This window comes from Tenrec ecaudatus, chromosome 18 (assembly GCF_050624435.1).
Source record: "Tenrec ecaudatus isolate mTenEca1 chromosome 18, mTenEca1.hap1, whole genome shotgun sequence".
In the NCBI taxonomy this organism is placed as follows: Eukaryota; Metazoa; Chordata; class Mammalia; order Afrosoricida; family Tenrecidae; genus Tenrec; species Tenrec ecaudatus.
Window position 1 is genome coordinate 672,017 of NC_134547.1, and position 6,000 is coordinate 678,016.

The following is a 6,000-nucleotide window of genomic DNA, read 5'->3' on the forward strand; positions in this document are numbered from 1 at the left end:
TCTAGGGATCCGGCCCACAAACAAGAGGACAAAGTCACCGCCCAGTTCTGTGGCGTCCTCACAATGGTTCTTCTGTTGGAATACACTCTTACAGCCAACAGGTCCATCCATCTGGTTGAGGGGCTCCCTCCTTTTTCTTCCAAGAGCCATTTGGATAGTTATAACATATTTTTGAAGGCCACACTGGTCAAACATTTAATTAACATACCCCTAATGTGATGGCTGGAGAGGCTTGGGGGGTGTCGTGGTAAGAGCTGGGCTGCGATCTGCATGGTCAGCAGTTCAAACCCACCTGCAGCTCCCTGGGAGGAAGACGGGGCTTTCCCCTCCCATAAACAGTTACAGTCCTGGAAGCCTACAAGCCGCTGCTGTGGTTCAGCGTTGAGCCAATGGCAGTGAGTGTGGTTGGTTCTGGAATGTGATGTCTGGCACTGCTATTCCTGGTGAGGTGTGCGCTGTTAGCTGGTGGTGATGAATTCAAGGGCCTTGTAAGGCCTGAGGACTGGACATTCCCCACCCCTGCCATGCATTTGGCCTTTGTGTGTGTGTGTCGGGGGTGGGGTGGGTGGGGGGCAGAAACACAGTACCTGCCAAACACAATCGGTAGGTCGGTACTTGTTCATTAGTCTCCTTGATTATAAGGGCTTATTGCCGCAGTCCTCAAAGGGTGGTCCAGGATTTCTAGGAATCCCCCAGACTCTTTCAAGGGGCTACTTGTGGGAAACAGAGAGGACTGGGAAGAGGGTGTATGCGGACAATATTTTTATTCTCATATTTTAAAAAGCCTGCGGGCCAGGATTCTGGATGGGAGGCGGCCTTCACACATGTGGGCTAGAGATGAGTCCCAATCACATTCTCAGAACCACAATAACTAGATCTTCTCAGAACAGCGCTGCTTTAAGCTACTCGTACAAACACAGGGCAGATTGCTGTCTAGGCAACAGCTTTAGCTAAGCAAGCAGTCATCCCCTTCCCTGCCCCCAGCCCTGCTGCTAGGTTACTCTGCCAATGAACTCAGGGACCTCTAGGGTGAAGGGGACAGCCCACTTTGTTACCTATGTGGTTACCTGTCACTAGGGGAGCTTGCATGCCTGGAGAGTATACAAGCTGATGTTGAGAATGCATTCTCTCGCTCTCTCTCTCTCTGCGCAGTCATGTCCCTGGTGAGCAGCCCACAACATTTTTTTAATTCTTAATTTCTTCCCTTCAATCACACAACATTCCCTTAGGACCCATCTGGATGTGAGGCTGGATCTCACAATTACTGAGTTCAAAATTAAGTTTATAATACAGACGTTAAAAAGAATGTTTTGCTTTTGTTGCTGTTGAGAATATAACAGCAAAACACACATGATTCAACAGGCTTCCAAGTATAAAAGTCAGTGGCACTGATTCCTTTCTTCAATGGTTGGGACTCATTCTCACCCTCTTTTCCTGAGTTGTCTGCTCCCCTTAACAGAGACTCACTGCTTCTAAGATTCCTGTCTCTGAGGGGCTGTTGTCAGTTTGATCCCACACAGACAGATTTCAAAATACCAGAATGTTCAAGACAAATTATTCTTTACAAGTTACTAACCTGTTTGGTTTTAAGAACACTTCAGGGGGAAATAATGAATTTCTATTTTCACTTGAATTCTCTTGAGGGCAGTACTTTCCAGGGACTATTGGACATAAATGGCGCTCTGGTGGCATAGTGGGTATACGTTGGGCTGCTAACCACAAGGTCAGCAGCTCTCTGAGGAATGGAAGATTTTACAGCCTAGTACTCCGTCAATGCAAGAATACTTTGTTCTATTAAACTGGCATTCTATGAAGTTCACCTTCCCGACACAATCTCTGAAGACAAAGCGGCTGAAAAGGCAAATGTGAAGAAAGCTGATGGTGCCCAGCTATCAAAAGATATAGCATCTGGGGTCTAAAGACTTGCAGGTAAACAAGTAGCCAACTAGCTCAGAAGCATCAAAACCCACATGGAAGAAGCACAACAGCCTGTGTGATCACGAGGTGCCGAAGAGATCAGTTATCAGGCATCACCAGAACAAAAAACTCTTATCATTGTGAATGAGGGGGGGAGTGCAGAGTGGAGACCCAAAGCCCATTTGTAGGCCACTGGACAGCCCCTTACAGAAGGGTCTCGGGGAGGAGACGAGTCAGTCAGGGTGCGATGTAGCAACGATGAAACATACAACTTTCCTCTAGTTCCTAAATGCTTCTTCCGCCCCCACTCTCATGACCCCAATTCTACCTTACAAATCTGGCTAGACCAGAGGATGTACACTGGTACAGATAGGAACTGGAAACACAGGGAATGCAAGGCAGATGATCCCTTCAGGACCAGTGGTGTGAGTGGTGATACTGGGAGGGTGGGTTGGAAAGGGGGAACCGGTTACAAGGATCTACATATAACCTCCTCCCTGGGTGATGGACAACAGAAAAGTGGGTAAAGGGAGATGTTGGACAGTGCAAGATATGATAAAATAATAATTTATAAATTACCAAGGGTTCATGAGGAAGGGGGAGTAAGGAGGGAGGGAGGAAAATGAGCTGATGCCAGGGGTTTAAGTGGAGAGCAAATATTTTTAGAATAATGAGGGCAATGAATGTACAAATGTGTGTTACACAATTGATGCATGTATGGATTGTGATGAGTTGTATGAGCCCCTAATAAAACGATTAAAAAAAGAAAAGATTTACAGCCTCAGAAACCCACAGGGGCAGCTCTCTGTCTTAGTGTCCTTGTAAAGCGGAATGGACTATAGCACATGTGTTGTAGCCGATAGGAAGGCACAGGGTGCTATGATGACATTAAAGTGTGTTGCCAAAATGTAAAACAATTCCACTCTTCTCTTTAGCATTATCCCATCCTAGTCACCAAAATAGAAACACATTTTATATTTTTAAAAAAGTAATGCTTCACCTTCCTGACACAAGCGCTGAAGACAAATGGGTGCATAAGCAAATGTGGTGAAGAAAGCTGACGGTGCCCGGCTATCAAAAGATATAGCATCTGGGGTCTTAAAGGCTTGAAGGTAAACAGGCGGCCATCTAGCTCAGAAGCAACAAAGCCCACATGGAAGTACAGCAGCTTGTGCGATCATGAGGTGTCGATGGGATCAGGGATCAGGCATCAAAGAACAAAAAAAATCATATCATTGTGAATGAGGGGGAATGTGGAGTAGAGACCCAAAGCCCATCTGTAGTCAACTGGACATCCCCTTACAGAAGGGTTGCGGGGAGGAGACAAGTCAGTTAGGGTGCAGTATAGCAACGATGAAACATACAACTTTCCTCTAGTTATTTAATGCTTCCTCCCTCCCAACTATTATCAGCTCAATTCTACCTTACAAATCCGACTAGGCTAGAGGATGTACACTGGTACAGATAAGAACTGGAAACACAGGGAATCCAGTACAGACAAATCCCTCAGGACCAATGATGAAAGTAGCCATACCAGGAGCTTAAGGGGAAAGTGGGGGAGGAAGGGGGAACCAATCAGAAGGATCTACATATAAACCCCTACTTGGGGGACAGACAAAAGAAAAGTGGATGAAGGGAGACCTCAGACAGTGGAAGACATGACAAAATAATAATTTATAAATTCTCAAGGGTTCTTGATGGAGGGGGTGCGGGGTGAGAGGGGAAAAAATAAGAAGCTGATACCAAGGGCTCAAGTAGAAAGAACATTTTTTTAGAATGATGATGGCAACAAATGTACAAATGTGCTTGACACAATGGATGTATGTATGGATTGTGATAAGAGTTGTGCAAGCCCCCAATAAAATTAATTTTAGAAAAAGAAAAAACATGAGATTAAGAATGAAGAAAATATTCTAAAACTGATTGTGGTGATGATTGTACAATTCTCCTTGATGTGATTGAACTATTGAATTGTATGATATGTGAATTATATGCCAATAAAACTGTTAATAATAATAGTAAAAGCAATGCTTAAATATTCTTAAAAGAACAAGTTCAATAGTCTTTAGTCACCTTTCATCCCCATGGCTCAATTTTCAGCTAAACCATAGACAGGCCTATAAGGGGATCCGTTGGCACTTTGGGATAAACCTTGGGCTGCTAACTGCAACATAGGCGGTTCAAATTCACCAGATGCTCCCAGGGAGAAAGATGGCAGTGTCTCCTAATCAAGATTTACACTGTCAGACCCCTGTGCAGGCTCACTCTGAGTCAGAATGGATCACAGAGAGTAGGTAGTTGTGGTGTAAGGCAGAAAACAACCCCAGGGAGATACATAAACCATAGATTCATGAACTAAATAAAAAGGGCAGCATTGATTTACCCAAGGACAAAGGTCAGAGAGGCTAGGGAAGGGGAGGAATGGAAATGGGAAGCACAGGGAAGAAATAGGGTAATGATGTTACACTGTGAGCATTGCAATCAGTAACATGAACTAAAATGTCTGAATTGCTGAATGGAAAACTGATCTGCTCTGTAAACAGCCCTTCATCCGATTCACAATAAAAGGTTAAGGGGTAAAAAGTTAATATAAATTAAAAAATATTAATTAAAACACACACAAAACAAACAAACCTAAATCACAATGCACTGTAAAATTTCTTTAAAACAATTTTTAAATAATCAGTTAACATTAAACACTTAAAAATGCATAGGTAAAAACAAAAATCTTCACTTTTTGTCAAATATTTTTTATTTTTAAAATTTATTTTTAAAAATCATTTTATTGGCGGCTCGTACAACTCTTATTACAATTCATACATACATCCACTGTGTCAGGCACATTTGTACATTTGTTGCCATCATCATTCTCAAAACATTTGCTTTCTGCTTGAGTCTGGTATCAGCTAATTTTCCCACTCCCTCCCCGCTCCCTCCTCGCTCATGACCCCTTGATAATTTATGAATTATTATTACATTGTCATATCTTACACTGTCCACGTCTCCCTTCACCCTTTTTCTGCTGTGCATCCCCCAGGGATGAGGTTTTATGTAGATCCTTATAATCAGTTTCCCCTTTCCACCCTATGCTCCCTCCATCCTCCTGATATCGCCACTCTCACCACTGGTCTTGAAGAGATCATAAGTCCTGGGTTCCCTGTGTTTCCGGTTCCTATCTGTATCAATGTACATCCTCTGATCTAGCCATTTGAAAGGTAGAATTGGGATCATGATAGTGCAGGGGGTTGGGTAGGGTGGGGGAAAGCATTTAGGAACTAGAGAAAAGTTGTATGTTTCATCGTTGCAACCCTGCGACCCTTCTGAAAGGGGATGTCTAATGGCCTATAGATGGGCTTTGGGTCTCTAATCCACACTCCCCCTCATTCACAATATGATTTTTTGTTATTTGATGCCTGATAACTGATCCCTTCAGCACCTCGTGATCACACAGCTGGTGTGCTTTTTCCATGTAGCCTCTGTTGCTTCTGCGATAGATGGCTGCCCGTTTACCTTGGCTGCCTCTTTACCTTGGTCGCCTGTTTACCTTCAAGCCTTTAAGATCCCAGACACTGTATCTTTTGATTGCCAGGCACCATCAGCTTTCTTCGCCACTATTGCTTATGCACCCATTTGTCTTCAGCGATCATAGTGGGAAGGTGAGCCCACAATGGCATGATTTTTTTGTTTTTTGATGTCTGATACCTCATCCCTTTGACACGTGACCACACAGGTTGGTGTGCTTCTTCCATGTGGGCTTTGTTGCTTCTGAGCTGGATGGCCGCTTGTTTACCTTCAAGTCTTTCAGACCCCAGACGTTATATCTTTTGATAGCTGGGCACCTTCAGCTTTCTTCACCCCATTTGCTTATGCACCCCCTTTGTCTTCAGCTATCGTGTAGGAAAGGTGAGCATCATGGAATGCACCTTTAATAGAACAAAGTATTCTTGCATTGAGGGAGTACTTGAGTGGAGGCCCAATGTCCATCTACTACCTTAATACTAAACCTATAGATCTATTTCCCCATCCTCATATGTAAATATATTTACATATGTACATGTCTTCATTTAGACCTTTATAAATGCC